This window comes from Schistocerca piceifrons, chromosome 9, assembly GCF_021461385.2.
Source record: "Schistocerca piceifrons isolate TAMUIC-IGC-003096 chromosome 9, iqSchPice1.1, whole genome shotgun sequence".
NCBI lineage: Eukaryota > Metazoa > Arthropoda > Insecta > Orthoptera > Acrididae > Schistocerca > Schistocerca piceifrons.
The window spans coordinates 54,673,154-54,691,156 of NC_060146.1; the positions used below are offsets into that span (position 1 = coordinate 54,673,154).

The 18,003-nt window shown below is 39.6% G+C and overlaps 1 protein-coding gene across 3 annotated transcripts in view; it reads left to right on the top strand.

Moving 5' to 3' along the window:
- The window catches only part of LOC124717278 (zinc finger protein 226-like), a 324,457-nt gene that overhangs the window by 95,294 nt on the left and 211,160 nt on the right, over positions 1-18,003 (top strand). Inside the window, exon 7 of one of the 3 annotated variants that reach the window (XR_007005729.1) lies at positions 3,169-3,289. The exons of the other annotated variants lie outside the window; for them this stretch is intronic. The gene's annotated coding sequence lies outside the window, so the exon portion shown is untranslated. The remainder of the gene's footprint in view (positions 1-3,168; positions 3,290-18,003) is intronic. 3 annotated transcript variants of the gene reach the window in all.

The window sequence follows — 18,003 nt, forward strand, 5'->3', positions numbered from 1 at the left end:
CTGGCACAATAGAATATTGAGAGGCATCAGTGGTTTCCATGGGGAATATAGGGCTGATCAAGTCACAGACTGTAGCTCTTGTCTGAGATAGCAAGATTTTTGTCAGACTGTGATGACCATATGAACTTTTCTCCCTTCTTCCAAGATGCATTGAGGGATACAAAATCTTTGCTGCATTATTAAGGAAACTACCATAATTGCAACACACATGACTATTGTGTATCAGCTGTTCCAGATAGTACTGAAAAGCGACAGGGATATTGGAAAATCAAAAGGAAAAGTCTGTGATGCTGATAAAAGCCAAATGGACTGTTCAAAACAAAAGAACTGTTGAGACTCTAGACCCAGTGGAAGGTTATATGTGCCTCAGACGGATTGACCTTCAGTTCTTTTTTTCCAAACTCTTGAGGGGGGAAGGAAGCACATGGAGAATGTAATGTTCTTTGGTGCCGTATATTACCTTGGGTTATTCTGTGGTGACACATTTTATTTTGGTTAATCAGATTCCTACTTAACTTATGGCTTATTATAGTTGTATTTTCATTTTATACCTCCAAAAACCTCCGCAAGGGTTTGTTTGTTTGCAGTTGCTCTGTAAACCATCTCTTGTTAGTTTTTGTTGTTCTTTTTGCGTGTTGCTGTAATGTTTGAGTCATCTTGATTTGTTGTTGACGCTAGTGGGTAGTCAATACTAATTCTGTCATGCTTATGGTTGTTGTGGTCAGTGTTTTCATGAATTTTGGTGGATGTGGGTATTATGTTCTCAGAAAGTTGAATTCAACATCTACATCTTCATCCATACTCTGCAAGCCACCTTATGGTGTTTGGTGGTGTGTACCCTGTACCACAGCTAGTCGTTGCCTTTCCTATTCCACTCGCAGATAGAGTGAGAGAAAAAAAGACTATCTTTATGCCTCTGTTTGAGCCCTAATTTCTTGTATCTTATTGTTGTGGTCTCTATGTGAAATGTATGTTGGCAGCAGTAGGATTGTTCTGCAGTCAGCTTCGAATTCTGGTTCTCTAAACTTTCTCAGTAGTGTTCTTCGAAATGAATGTATTCTTCCTCCAGGGATTCACACTTGAGCTCCCGAAGCATGTCCGTAATACTTGCATGCTGATCAAGCCCACCACTAACAAATCTAGCAGCTTGCCTCTGAATTGCTTTAATGTCTTCTTTCAATCTGACCTGGGGCAGATCCCAAACACTCAAGCAGCACTCAAGAGTACTTTGTACTAGCGTCCTATATGCGGTCTTCTTTACAGATGAATCATACTTTCCTAAAATTCTGCAAGTCAACCACAGTCAACCATTAGCCTTCCATACCATAATACTCACATGCTCATTCCATATCATCATATCATATCAGTTCACAACATGTTGACAGTCCAGAAGAACACTACTGATGCCATGTCCAAACATTATGAGTTTGTTTTTCCTACTCATCCACTTTAACTTACATTCTGTAAAAGTTTCTTCCGAAAGTTTTCTCATGGCTGTTCTTACGTTGTAGTGATTTGCCTTGATTTTAATAGTGAGTTGAAGCTATCATTTGCTGATTGGTTTGATTTTTAAGGATATGTGTGTGTGTGTGTGTGTGTGTGTGTGTGTGTGTGTGTACTGTAGTTTCGTTACTGATGCCATTGATCCTTCCTTTTTAGTATTTTTATTTTTAGTAGATGGAGTCGGGTCCTCACTTTGGGGGTTGTGTTTCTTGTGTTCTGATTCCAGTTTAGGTAGCTATCTGGTGTGACTATTAAGTATTTTTCAGTGCTCTCATTTTTTATTGTCTTCCTCCACAGTTTGATTTCATTGTTTATTGGTTTCTGTTTTTTTGAATTGTGCTGCTTTACAGTGGGTGAATGCTATTAGTTGCACCTTGTTTACATTTGGTTTTAATTTCCGTGTTGCAAGCCAATTTTGTAATTTGTCTGTGTATGCCTGTGTCCGCTGATTTGTATCGTCAATGTTTTGGGCGTGACACAGTATGCGGTATCATCTGCATGCAGTTCAAGCCCTTCATTCCATCTAGTTGGACGCAGTATATCTGAAGTGTAGAAGGTGTACAGTACGGGAGAGATGGCAGCTCCCTGTGGTACTCCTGCTACTGGATAAAAGACATTGGAGGCAGTGTCACTCACATATACTCTTGATGGCCTGTTGTCTACTATGTTGGCAATGAGGTTCATCAGTTGTGGTGGGGTGCTCATTTGAAGATGTTTGTGGTACAGTCTTTATGCCACATTTATCAATTGCCCTTTCTGTGTCTAAAAATAGGGCAGTGGGGCAATCTAGAATATTCACACTTTCATTACGCCACTACACAGACACACAATTGGGTCAGTACATGATTTTTGCTGTAGCCTGCTTGGCACTCCACTATGATTTTTGAGTTTTCAGCATAATTTGATAACCTGTTGGTGATATTGATTTCAAAATATTTGCCAGTTACTGGAAGTAGGGTGATTGGGCAGTTCGAAAGTGGGTCATTTATGGTTTGCCTGGTTATGGAAGCATTATTATTTTCGTTTGTTACTGCTGAGTAGGGATGTTTCTGGGTCTTATGGCCATGTTGTGTAGTGGTTTAAGGCTTTGCCCTATCCTTTCTCGGGTGGGGGGGCTAGTGTTATTTGAATCCTCTGGATTCAGTCTATCCCTGGGGCACTGGGCTCTGTTTTAGCCCTCTGTGATAGTTTGATCAATTTCTTCCTCTGTGATTTCTGTTATGAGAGTGGTTTGGTCTTCTGACAGGGTGATTATTGTGTTCTGAAGTGTGTGGAGTACCTGTTGTATTAGTCGGTCATGTTATGTGTTGAGGCTCAGATTGATGGGAAAACTGTGAATCTTCCCAAGTATTTCTGCATTTTCATCGTGGTGATATAGTGAAGGGTTGGCTTTATTCTGTATTCCTGTTACTGGTTTAAAAGTCTGCCAGTAGCAGTTTGCCAGTTTGTAATCTAGGTTTGTAGTAATTGCAGCCCATTTGTTGTTGCGGAATTCTTGCAGTTGTTGCTTTATCAAGTTGTTCAGTCAATTCCATTCTGTTTTATATATGCAGTCAGCAGTTTTCTTGATGGCCTTTTTTTGGGGTGCTTTCAAGTGTGGCAGATGTGATAGTGAGAATGATATTCTCGTTTAATTTTTCTAATTGTCATTTTTTATTTCCACAGTGTATGGCAAATTTTTGACATCAATGATCGCTGTCCTGCTGTTGTCTATCTCTGGTGCTTACAATACTAACAATTGTTAGTATCGGAATATGATTGCTGCCAATGCTTGATCCTGCCCAAGGTAAGCGGAGGTGTGCGAATACTGACTGTGCACAGGTGAAGTGGTCGGGAGTTAACATGCCAGTTGGGCTAATGAAAATTGGTTTGTTATACTTCAGTTATGTTGGGGGTCTTCTTGTAATTGTTTCTTATGTCACCGAAAGCCTCGGACCTTGCATTGAGATCTCCCATTATGATGAAATCTCTCAGGGTCTTGACATATAGGACACACTCTGCCGGTAGGTCATCTCATGGTGGAACATATACAGTTACAAGGTGTAGGTCTTCGTTAGCACTTGAAGGCTTGATGAGTCGAGCTCTTCAGTACTTCAAGTTTTTGTACGTCCATCCTTGTGACTGGAGTTCTGGGTGGACTACGGCTGTTCACTTATGTAAGAAAATGAAACACCTGCAGCCATCCTTATAATGTCATTTGTTCTGTGGCTACCATTTTTGGGGCTTCTGTGCACCATCCTCAGGCATCAGTGGCCAACATAACTGGCTTACGCAGGCTACCTGTTACATGGTAATCTGCGTAAACCAGTTAAGTGGACCACTGAAGCATCATGTATGTGGATGGTGTTAACACCTTCAGCATCAGTAAGGCCTGAAGATGGTGCATTGAAGCTCTGAAACTGGTAGCCATAGAATAAATGACATCATAACGATGGCTGTAGGTGTTCCATTTTCTTACATCTTCGGTACTTCATCTATCGGCACTGGTTTTAATGTTCTTTTGATGGGTCTTGCTTATCATGGGTGCCTCTTTCTCAGTTGTGTTTGGTTGTTTTTAGGTGCTGTAGCTGACTTCAGGTATTCCCTTAGTTGATTGTATGTGTAAGTGGAGCTCATTGCCAATGGGTACTGGATCCATCCTCAGGTACATATTCAGAGTCTCCATAATGAGGCTGCAAAAGTGCTACAATATTGCAATCAACATATTTGTGTGAAAGACCTATTTTCAATTACAAAACTAAATAAGTGCAGATTACATGGCAACTTGAGTGCAAAGCTCTATGAAATTGTCTGGTCTGTCCATATGCCTACAGTTTGTACCAGATAAAATTTATATTATGTCTTCAGTGTGATCAGGTGAGGTAGTGCAGTGGTTAGCACACTGGACTCGCATTCGGGAGGACAATGGTTCAAACCTGCATCTGGGCACCCTGATTTAGGTTTTCTGTGATTTCCCTAAATCGCTTCATGCAAATTCCAGGATGGTTCCTTCGAAAGGAGACGGCCAACTTCCCCATCCTTCCCTAATCCGATGGGACCAATGACTTCGCTGTTTGGCCCCCTCCCATCAAATCTACCAACCAATCTTCAGTGGACCAAAAATAATTAATTGATACTGAAAACTTGTTTGTGATCTATGTTGTTGACAAATGTGAAATATAAAACCAGGTCACATGCAGTGCTACTCCACTGCCATTTAAATGTGGCACATTCGCTGTTCTCCCATCTTCCCACTCCTCATTCTCAGACAGAGTAGGGAAATGTGAAGCGAGGCTGAATGCTTTGGCACTAGGGGTCAGGCACGGTCCACTAGTCAAAATCTTGGCCAGCCCTGGCCTGGGACATTGGTGGCCAAAGTGCAGTACAAAACACTGAGAACTTGTTGATAGCACAACGAAACACAAGGCACTCTTTCTCGTTTGTACAGCAGTTCATCTCAGACTTCAAGAGTACTCAGGAAGCATAAGTTATCAATTTTTCAGAATATCCTCAACTTGTACCAGAACAACACCTATCGAATAACCACTAGTGTCGATTTGATTTTCTGTCTTGGAATTCGCATGATACAATGATTGGACTGGAGAAAGTCTCAGTGCCTCCTTATGGACAAGGGAAGATCTGTCTTGACTCTTGTTCCAAGAAAATTTGGCGTGTCTGTGCCTTGGTACAGAAGTTCTTTAATGGCCAATAGTATAAGCACATTGTGAGTAAATGTCTCACATCACGAATGTGCCGAAAAGTTGGAAAATCAGTGACTATGCTAATTTTCTGTGGGTTGGGAGGTACTCCAAGATTTTTATTTCTTGGGCGACATGACGATTCAGACAGAGACCTGCAATTCGAACACATTTCAACACAGTGGTTTGGTGGCTTGTACATTTTTCAGAAGTCTACAAAAACCTGACATTGTCACCCAGATATGAAAGACATGTTATCCATTTAAGAAATCAAAGCAGGTTGTCCACAACATGTTCTCAGATGGCTGGAGCGTTATATGGTCCAAAGGAATAACTTTGAACCCACAAAGATTGTCAGGAGTTATGTAGGCAGTCTTTCCATGCTCAGCATCATCAACATCCATTTGAACTTACACTCAGTAAGAAACTCTGTTGATCCTCCCACATATCTAATTTGGCAACACGCTGCACCCACTCCCTAACTGTTCTACATGTTTTAAACGATACTTCATGTGAAGAAGATCGGAAAATCCTCCTCCACTTATACCAGCCCCTTGTTCAATCACAAATGGACCATGTGTGTCTCATTTACTCATCTGCATGACTGTCTGTTGTATGCTATCTCAACACAATCCACCGTTGAAGCATACATTTGGTGACTGGAGCTTTCAATACTAGCTTGGTTATGACACTCTATGCAGACACTGCCAAACTACCACTGTCATACTGGTGTGATGTTCTCCTCTATGTTCGACCATCCATTCTATGCATCCTATTTTGATAACTACCTTGACCAACACATTGGGGCAAGCACTACATCTGTATTACCTGCCACTGTTTGTTTTCATATACTGCTTTGGAAGCTTAACCTTAAGTCACCTACAGCTTTCCTGATGGGTGAGAGCCCTTCACTGACTTGGCATTGTTAGAGCTCCACGTTCGTCGTGGACTAGTTTGCTTCCCAATGACCCTACTATGGATTCTACCTCTTGCTGTAAGTTTCTCAAACATTACACACAACTTGGGGACAGCACTCTTGTCTACACTGGTGGCTCTTAGACTGACCATAGTGTTGGATGCACATTTATCATTGGCAACAAACATTTTAGGTACCAGCTTCTAGAACAGAACTACGTTTTTAGTGTAGAACTTCCCGCTCTCTATGGGCCACCCAGTACATCTGATGACACAGACTTCTCACTTGCATATTATGTTCCAATTCACTTAGTGACATCCAGAGCCTCTTTGTGCTATACACATACCATCCAAAAATGCCTCTGCTCACCTGTTGATGCTGCATCCAATGTGATGTTCATGTGTGTGCTTATTCACATCGGAAAGCTGAAGTATGAAGCTGCCAATGCTGTTGCCAAGGCCGCAGTCAGACTACCTAGACGTTTTAGCTATTCTGTCCTTGCAGATGATCTCTGTGTTGCCACACGTAGGCACACTGTGTCACTCTGGCATGAAAACTGGTCTTCTTTATATGGGAACAAACTCTGGGAAATTAAACACCTCACAGTAGCTTGGACGACTTCCTCTGACCCCTGTCATTGCGAGGAGATACTTTTAGCTAGGATGCGTATTGGGCACTGTTGTCTTAGTCACAGTCATTTGTTAAGTAAAGACCCCATATCATTCTGTGCTTACTGCACCCAGCCATCGAGTGTGTGCCATTCTCTGATGCAGTCCAATTTTATAATCATGTACATTTTACTGTATGTTTGCCATCTGAATTATCAGATATTTTAGCAGTTACAGCTCGAGCTGTAGATTGTGTTTAACTTTTTGTTCATTTCCTCCTCAAAGGGGAAATGATTGTTCTTAGCTATTGCTCTACTCCAATCGATTTGGGCCTGTGCATAATTGACTTCAAATTCATTCAGTAATTGACTATTTTAAGTTATGATATGAATGCTTATGCCTGCAGCTGTTTTGCACCATGAAGCAACAACAAAGAACAACACATCAATATCCATTTGACAGTAACCTATGTGCATGTCTGTAGTTAAAAAATACTTTGCCACTTTCAAGCATACTAGGATGTCATCAGTATGCAGTAAGAAGTAGAAATTTTTCTTCATGATTTTGTTAAGTGATCAGTAGCCAATGCAAAAATGCCATCTTTCATTACAAGGACCACAGGAGAGCACCAAGGATTCTCTGTAGCTTCATCCTGCAGCATCTTCTCCACTTCCTCCCAAATTACATGCCATTCAGTGGGTGAACCCTATATGAGCCTGCTTAATTGATGGATATTAAAATGGTGTTTTACCATGGGCTTCTCCACTCCAGATTTGAAAGCTTGCAAAAATTGATGCAGAGCAGATGAGTAGCTAACAGTCACTGATGTTCCTCAGTCAGGTCAAATACTGTTGGCAGTTTGACAGTAGCTTCTTCCAGTGCATTGTCTGTAGTGGTACCACAGTATGATTCTTCATCGGTGGCACAGAGCTGCCCATTCTGGACTGGTTCAGATGTTCTTACGCATTTAATTCTAAGGATGAGATGTTGCTGCTCATGACAATTGCTGATCCAAAGTTCTCCTTGACCACTGGTAATGCTTATCATTGTCATTGAGAGAGGGTGACAATTATTGAATTGTATGAAATAAAATCGTCATAACTTTTGAACGGTTTGCATTAAGGCATTCGAACTACACAGTTGGCCACGGGAGATGATGGGAATTAGTATGGTTTGATTTAGTGATGAAGCTCACTTTCATCTGCATGGGTTCATCAATAACCAAGATTGGTGCAGTGTTGGGGGGCTGAGAATCCGCGTTTCCCAATCGAAAACAGGTGACTGTGTGGTGTGCGGTGTTCAGTCACGGAGTAATCGGTGTGATATTCCTTGACTGCCAATGGTTTTAGAAGGTGATTTCATCCCCATTTATCCAAAGTGGCCCTGATTTTGACAAGATTTGGTTCATGCAATATGGTGCCCGACACCTTCTTAGCTAGAGAGTGTTTGATGTCCTGCAGTAGCACTTTGGGGACTGAATTTTGGCTGTGTTATCTCCAGGGGCCACTGGCATGGGCCTCGATTGGCTGCCATATTTTCTAGATCCGACCACATGAGACTACTTCCTGTGGGGCTATGTTAAAGACATGGTGTGCAACAGTAACCCCAAAGCCATTGCTGAGCTGAAAACAGCTGTTCAGGACGTCATTGAGAGCATTGATGTTCAGTGGGCCGTGCAGAATTTTGCTATTTTCTGCACCACATCATCGAAAATGATGGCAGGCATATTGAACACATCAGAACCAAAATCCGAATATCTGTAGTCATGTTTACGTTTACATGTTGCATAAAACGTATGCATGCTGTAGTTTGTGACTAATTTACATTTTTTTCATGTAGTTCAATAATTGCCACCCTGTATGTATATTTCTTTTGTGAGTCTGGGTACATTTTTACAATTAACAAAAGCTTCATAGTTTGAGCACCCAGATTGACAGCTGAAACTCATCTTGTTGCTGGTGATGGGATAACAATGTCTTCAACCACAGGGTCTTCATTATGTGTTATGTATTGGAACAGCTTCCTCAATCTGGATCTCTGATCTTCCACAATCTATGACTGCTTGTGATGCCAGCTAGAAGTCCCATCACAGAATAACATTATGACTACATTCTGCTAAATCAACAAATTCAAAGACCTGTGTTCTGTTGTCGATAAATATTCTCGCAATAAATTTTCCTGTTGGCTAGGTATATTTCCCATTTGTGAGCTTCAGCCCAATCACCTTCATATCATGGAACATAGTCTTTTGGAGTAGATTACTATTACAGAAAAAGACACTCGGGAGTAGACTAGAGCCTAGATAGAGTGGTGATCAATCATGATGTCAGTGAGATTTTATGACATATTGATAACTTAAGCAGCTTTGATTCCGTAAGGAACTGTTGGGCACAGTAACTGTAAACTATTACAAGGAAGGATAGAAACACAATGAGTCGCAATACCATCAGTTTTTTTATGATTATTGCATATCCAGATTTTAGCAATAAATTGCCATCTTCAGTGCTAAAATGCAGGAAATTTACAGAATCATAACTGGTTTGCATAAAACATTAAGTAAAATGCCATGTTATCCAACAGCAATGATCCACTCTAGTGAACATACCAGTTGAGTGAGTTACAACACACCAATGACACAGCAGTACATGGCACCATATATCTTAACTGGCCTGTAGGTAGAAGGAAACTGAGGTTGTTTTTTTACGACAAGTAGTCCAGCCTCAATTTGCATCATGTAGTGTAATACCCTCTGTAATACAAAAATAACTAACTGGGTTAGTAATTTTTATGTTAGAGTTGCCCAGGGGTACAGTGATGGGCTTTGTTCCACAGGTCGACTGTAATCATTCCACCGTTTACTGGCATGATTAGGGGTAGTAATTATTGAAAACTTGTCTATTGTCTCTGTAGTATTGTACAAAGTGTCTGTGACATCTGCAGTGGATACATCCTGACATGTTGTCCTCTGTCCTCCAAATATCTGTTCTTCTGCTGGGTGTTACAGTTGATGGAGGAGTTGGTTGTACCTGCTTTGGTCAAATACTGGGTTGCCACTTGCTACTTGTGGCATAAATTAGAGTTGGCAGAATCTGTTCTTGCTGGTGCATTAATATGGTGGTGGAGGTTGACACTATAGATCGTTAGAACCCTACTTCAAAATTCCCTATTGCCTCCTGAAATATTCGGTTGACATTCGCGGCTGCAGTCTCTTTATTACTCAGTCTAACAGTTCCAGATGCCTTAAACCACTATATGTCTTTCTTACTATGTGGCATATGAGAGAGGTAAGGTCATGATGGTCTACCACAACTACTGAAGGAACCACTTTTGGGAATTTGTCATTTTTTTCATCAGACTCCCTTTCTGTTTCATTTCCTTGATGTGCTGGCACCATCTGATGGATTCCTCAGTTGTTGTGACATCCTTTAACAGAAGAGCTTGGTACTTTTCTACTGTGGCACCTTTCATCAAATTTGAGATTTTGAGACATCTGTCATATTTGTGTTCACAATGTGACATAGGGTCGTGCCATCCAGGTAAAAACACAAATTTGCCAAACACACCATGTCACCCTACCTATTGTATTTCTTGACTCAGTTGATCCTTTTAGACATTTTGTCAAGTCCTGATGAGCATGTCTCGGAAACACTGACAGGTGCCTGATCTTCAGCTGACCTCTTACTGGTTCAGGATCCATTGGTTTCCTGAATATACGGATTGCTGTACTGTTGTATCCTGGTTCCTGTTCATGTAGGTGATGGCTTTTATGTTGCCTAATTGGAGCCACAGTGATGTAGATTTTTTTGAAGTTTATGGCATCTTGACCAAACAGTGTCACATCATAACACCAATCTAGCCCAAAATCGATAGCAGGGTTGTCAATAAGATACAGCATTAATACTGAAAGCACATTTATTACAAACACCGTGTCTAACCAGAATACAATGGAACTCCTGGGCAGAGTATGTTGCTATTTATAAAAACATCAAATATTGCAGAACATTCAAACATTACAAACACAAAAAATTTCAAAAACAAAATTGATAAACAGTAAACAAGAGTCCCCCCCCCCCCCCTACACACACACACACACACACACACACACACACACACACACACACACACACACACACACACACACACACACACACTCTACACATTCAGAAATTATTGTATGGAATAGGACTTGTTAAGCATATAATATTTCAGTTCTTCAAATGAAACTATATGGTTCCAGAGAAGTTTTCAAGTCTCAAACATCTATGATGTATACAGGGTGTTGGAAAAGAAAAAAAAGCTGTATGGACAGGTTCCTTACATTGAAACAAGAAAAAAGTATAATGAACAAGGGCTCTAAAATGCATACCTTAAGAACTATGATCACTTGTTCATCTTCACTAGTGAAACACATCATTTCTGCTGAACAAGTGCTCATAGCTCTTAACTTACGTGTTTTACAGTCCATGCTTGATAGAAATTTTTTCTTGTTTTGGTCCATACTACCTCATCCCAAAATATGGAAAGCAAAGAGCTTGAAGTAGAAGAGATTTATTTCATAGTATTGAAGATGAACAAATGCTTATAGCTCTCTAGGTACGCATTTTAGAACCTTTGTTTATTAGACTTTTTTTTGTTGTTTTAGTGTAAGGAGCCTTTCCCTAAAGCTTGGTGGTGCACTCCTCTTTTTTTTTTTTTTTTGGGGGGGGGGCACCCTGTATATGCAGACTGAAAGTGACAAATGAAAATTCGTAAATTTAAATCCCACCCTTGGTACAAATTTTCATTAGCTGCTTCAGTCTGCATATATTCTTCATTTCAGTTTTTGTTTGAATTTAATTTTATTATATATTAAATTCCTTATATCACTGTGTGGATGGTCAAAGATTATTGTGGCTCTATACCTCACTCCTTTCTGTGCCACATTACAGCTTAGTGATGGACAAATGATACACAGAGTGTCACTATGGAAGGATAAAATACAAACACGGCATTTGCAATTTGAAGTCCTTCGAATATGTGGGTAGTCGCTGAGCAATCTTTCTGATAGTTAGGTATATTTATTATGCTGGGGTACTGTGGCAGAAGCTTTTTTTTTTTTTGCATCAAGCTGTGGAAGTGATATAAAGAACACATTATCTTTAACTGGCTTGGCTAAATGGGAGATTTGTGACAGTGTAGGTTTTATTGACCTAACTCATTAATACTTTTCAGTGGACTATACTGCACTTGTATCACGATTCTGAATAAAACAATGTTAACAATACTATGTTTTCTATCAAGGCAGTGCTTATTTTTTCCCTTAGGTAGGAGCTCTATTCTAGTAGCAAATAAATAACTGTCAGCAAATAAATAACTGTCAGTGTCTATTATTTAAAAGACAATTAATTGTAAACCTTTCTGCAGTTCACTCACACTCAAACAGACTTTACAATAACAGAAATTGTATTAAGGTAATATGCTGCTTAAAGTAAATTAACATTTTGCTAGGAAAGTAATTGAAAATTTACCTGCAATTGTTCCACTTGCATTTGAAATGTAGATTAGTCAAAACTTAACTCAGTACCCACTAGCTTTTGCAAGCACAGCTGAAGTGATGAAAATTACAGATGATGTGGTTTAGTCCTCAGAGGGAATGTATTAAGGAAGAATGTATATAAAATTGGTCAAAAATTTGTTGAAGTTTTTTTCTTGCCATCAGATAATTTTGTGGCATATTAAAAATATTGCGTCCAGTTTTCAGAGTTTAATTCATGCTACAAATGTTGTAAAAGTCATCTAATTTCAACCAATTGGTGATACCACACCAACTTTCTTCACGACTCTGTCCTTGTGTGCAATACTTTTTATTTCAAGCCATCAAAGAAGACATTTATAGAGTATAGGAGGCTGAGAGCCTTATGATTTATCAAAGAAATTAACACTTAGTTGAACACAAAACCCCAACCAGTGTTTTAATAATCTCATTTAGAAGAGACGCAAGAGGCCGGCCGAAGTGGCCGTGCGGTTAAAGGCGCTGCAGTCTGGAACCGCAAGACCGCTACGGTCGCAGGTTCGAATCCTGCCTCGGGCATGGATGTTTGTGATGTCCTTAGGTTAGTTAGGTTTAACTAGTTCTAAGTTCTAGGGGACTAATGACCTCAGCAGTTGAGTCCCATAGTGCTCAGAGCCATTTGAACCAAGAGATGCAAGAAGACAACATTTTGTTCAAGAGATATTGTTAAAAATCCATCATATGATGCTTGTGTGCTGTTCCATGATGGTAACACTGGAGGAATGAGGACGCTTATAACACTAGGATTTGATGCAGGTTGCTTCGCTGAAAACCTATTGAAGAATATTGATGGTGTGTGTATTATTAGTTCTGACATGTCAGTGAAGTATATTGCAGGAAGGGCACACCAGAAGTATCAAACTATAAGAAAAGAGCTACATGAAGACCAAATGTGTGGTTATGGCAACATTAAGGTACATGTTTCTAGCATAAATGCTAAAAAAATCTTTTTCGTGCGTTTCCTGCAACTTCCATTTTTTCAGTGTTGTTGTTGTCGTCATTGTCATTGGGGTCTTCAGTCCAGTGACTGGTTTGATGCAGCTCTCCATACTATTTAATCCTGTACAAATCTCTTCATCTCTGAATAACTGTTGCAACCTACATCATTCTGGATCTGTTTCCGTATTCATCTCTTGGTCACCCTTCACAGTTTTTACCCCATACACTTCCCTCCAATACTAAGTTGGTGATCCCTTCATGTCTCAGAACGTTTCCTGTCAACCAACCCATTCTTTTAGCCAAGTTGTGCCACAAATTTTCTCTCTTCCAATTCTATTTAGCATCTCCTCATTAGTTACATGATCTACCCATCTAATCTCCAGCATTCTCTTGTAGCACCACATTTCAAAATCTTCTATTCTCTTCTTGTTTCTACTGTTATATGTTTCACTTCCATACATGGCTACACAGCAAACAAATACCTTTAGAAACAAGTTCCTAATACATAAATCTGTATTAGATATTAACAAATTTCTCTTCTTCAGAAACACTGTTCTTGCTATTGCCAATCTACATTTTATATCTTCACCACTTCAGCCATCATCAATTATTTTGTTGCCCAAATATTAATTAAAAATAGTAGTATTTTTACTGTGTCATTTCCTAACCTGCTTCTCTCAGCATCACGTCATTTAATGTGACTACATTCCATTATCCTTGTCTTGCTTTTGTTGCTGTTCATCTTACATCCTCCTTTTAAGACACTGTCTATTCCGTTCAATTGCTCTTGCAAGTCGTTTGCTGTGTCTGACAGAATCACAATGTCATTGGCAACCTCAAAATTTTTTATTTCTTCTCCCTGAACTTGAATTCCTACTCCAAATTTTTCTTTGATTTCCTTTACTGCTTGCTCAACATATAGATCGAATAACATTGAGTATAGGCTACAACCCTGTCTCACTCCCCTCCCAACCACTGCTTCCTTCTTATACCTTCAATTCTTATAACTGCCATCTTGTTTCTGTATAAGTTGTAAATAGCCTTTTACTCCCTCTATTTTACTGCTGGTACCTTCAGAATTTCAAAGAGAGTATTCCAGTCAATATTGGTGAAAACTACTTCTAAGATAAGTTATAGGATCAGTATTGCCTTGTGTGTTCCTACAATCAAAGCTGATCTTCCCCAAGTTTGGAATTGTAACAGTTTTTCTATTCCTTTGTAAATAATTCGTGTTAGTATTTTGCAACCATGTCTTATTAAACTGATAGTCTGGCAATTTTCACATCTGTTAGCAGCTGCTTTCTTTGGAACGGGAACTATCACATTCTTGCTGAATTCTGAGAGTATTTTATTATCATACATCTTGCCCACCAGATGGAAGAATGTTGTCATGGCTGGCTTTCCCAAGGCTATCACTTGTCCTCTCGGAATGTCATCTACTCCAAGGGATCTTTCAGTGCTCTGTCAAATTCTTCTTGCGTATCATGTCTTCCATCTCATCTTCATCTATGACCTCTTCCCTTTCAGTAATATTGCCTCCAGTTCATCTCCCTTGTATAGACCCTTTAGATACTCCTTCCACCTTTCAGCTTTCCCTTCTTTGCTTAGTACTGGTTTTCCATCTGTGCTTTAATATTCATGGAACTGCTTCTCTTTCCTCCAAAAGTCCCTTTTAATTTTCCTGTAGCCAGATCTATTTTCCACCTAGGGAAATATGCTTCTAAATCCTTTAATTTGTCCTCTAGGCAATCCTGCTTAGCCATTTTGCACTCCCTGTCAATCTCATTTTTTAGACTTTTTATTCCTGTTTGCCTGCTTAATGTGCTGCATTTTCATACTTTCTCCTTTCGTCAGTTAAGTTCAATGTCTCCTGTGTTTTCCAAGTATCCCTACTAGGCCTTATCTTTTTATCTATTTGGTCCTCTGCTGCCTTCACTATTTCACCTCTTAAAGCTACCCATTCATATTCTATTGTATTCCTTTTCTCTGTTTTAGTCAACCATTGCCCAATGCTCCCTCTGAAACTCTCAACAACCTCTGGTTCTTTCAACTTATCCAGGCCCCATCTCCTTACTGGCCAACCTTTCTGCAATTTCTGCAGTTTTAATGTGCAGTTCATAACCAATGAATTGTGGACTGTGCCCCTGGAAGTGTGTTACAATTTAAAGTCTGGCTCCGAAATCTCAGTCTTATCATTATGTAATCAATCTGAGACCTTCTGGTGTCTCCAGGTCTCTTCCACGTATACAATCTTCTTTTATGATTCTTAAACCAGGTGTTGCCAATAATTAAATTATGCTCTTTGCAAAATTCTAGCAAGCAGCTTCCTCTTCCATTCCTTTCCCCAGTCTGTATTCATCTACTATTTTTACTTTTCTTCCTTTTCCTACCATCAAATTCCAGTCGCCGTCACAATTAAATTTTCTTCTCCCTTAACCATCTGAATAATTTCTTTTAACTCATCATATATTTTTTCAGTCTCTCCATCATCTGCCATGGTAATTATGTAAACTTGTACTACTATGGTGGGTGTGGGCTTCATGTCGGCATTGGCTACATAATGCATTCATTATGCCGTTTGTAGTAGCTTACCTGCACTCCTGTTTTCTTATTCAGTATTAGACCCACTCCTGCATACTCCTATGTGACTTCTTATTTATGACCTTACATTCATCTGACCAGAAGTCCTATTCCTTCTGCCACCAATCTTTGCTAATTCCCACTATAACTTCAACCTAGCCAATCCCCTTTTTAACTTTTGTAACCTTCCTGCCCAGTTAAGATATCTAATATTCCATACTCTGATCTATAGAATGCCAGTTTTGTTTCTCCTGATGGTGACATGCTTCTTAGTAGTCCATGCCGGAGATCTGAATGGGGGACCATTTTACTTGTGGAATATTTTACCCAACAGGAGACGTATTTTCCAAATACCGTCAGCCATTCACCGTACCCGCATAGCAGAGTTGTGTTGTTTGATGTTATGAGGCCAGATCGACCATTCAGACTGTTCCCCTACAACTACTGAATAGACTACTGCCCCTCTCAGGAACCACATGTTTGTCTGGTCTCTCAGCAGATACCTCTCCATTGTGGTTGCACCTATGGTACAGTTATCTGTATCACCGAGGCATGAAAGCCGCCCCACCGATGGCAAGGTCCATAATTAATAGGGGGTGTATAGAGAACATTTTCTGCTGAACCACTGCATATGGAAAGGTGAAATTTGCTACAGACTTTGTACATACTATAACACAACTTCCTGTGGTAAAAATTATTCAAAGGGCATTACTGTCAGAATTATTTTGATTTTTGCAAAATAAAATTTGCTATGTATTATGCACATAATTCTAAAGAAACTTTGTGAGAGTTGTGTGACAGATAGTCAAACCTGTGTACCAGTTTTTATATCAAAGTACTAAGAACAACCTACCACATTTTGAAAGTGATACCTAAAGTAAGCTCCGAGTATGTGTCCTTAAAGTATCCACCAAGGTCCCGATCAAATTATTTAACAAAAAGATTGAAAAAGAAATCCAAATTATAGTCAATAACAAGATGACAACATGTGCAAAATTTGGTTCAATTATCTTTCAAACTGTAAAAGCTACAGTAGCTAATATATACATATATACCTATGTGTTTTTTCATACCTCCCCCTTGTCCCCCAACCTGAAAATGCACATCTGGTGTTAAAAACAGGCGGACTCACTCAGCACAACTGCCCCACTTGTTAAATTTTATGAAATAGTTCCAGATATTTGCAGTCTGGCCTGTAATAAATAAGAAAGAATTTTCATCATCATCAGTAGCTCGAAAGCCAGTTGTGAGCTTTGGCCATCTGTAGAAGATTATCCTATTCTTTCCTGTGCAGTACTAAACTCCTCTAATTCTGAATTCCAGTTTCCCTTATGTCCTCTGTGACCCCTTCCTACCACCTTGGCTTTGGTCCTCCAACCCTCCTGGTTCTTTCAAGCACTGCATTGAACACGTTTTTTAAGCATTGTGTAATTGGCACTCAGTATGTTGTCCTATCCATTCCAACATTTTAATCTCGATGCAAATGACAATGTCTGAACCACCTCCTCCAGACACCATATTCTTCACTGGGCCAAGGATTTTTCTTAAGATCTTTGTTTAAAATATGTGAAGCTGCTTGTGGTCAAATTTCATTAGTGTCAAGATTTCACTACCTTATGTTGACACTAACCTCACTAAAGTTTATTCGTCATAACTGCATTTTTCCTGAACTGCAGCTTAGATTTCAAATGTTTGCTGATGTAGCAGTTGTCAGTTTATATTTTCCTTTTTTTAAATTTCAGAGCTGACATTGTTCATAAGTTTAGTTCTGATCAAAGCCATGAGAAACTGTTCATGGGGTCAAACTTCTATGAACAATTTCTGTGGACAAAAGAATGGAAAGTGCAGAATGGACTAACAACAATATTATGAAATGGATAGAGGAGATGTTGAGTTGTAGACAGGCACAGTAAGAAGACTGTTATACATTTTAGCCTTCTTCTGAAGTAGAAAGCACGTATAGCCATTCACACAGGCACGACTATCACACACGTGACTATTGTCTATGGCAGCCTGCCTTTGACTTGGCTCCTCCATATGGTGAGTAGGAATCTATCCTTTTCATAAATCTCTGTGAACCAGGATTCATTAGGATAAGCTTTCTTATTTACAGACATATATATATATACAATGAGATGACAAGTCATGGGATACCTCCTAACATCACGTTGAACCTCCTTTTTCCAGTGTAGTGCCGAAGCCCAACACGGCATGGACTCAACAAGTTGT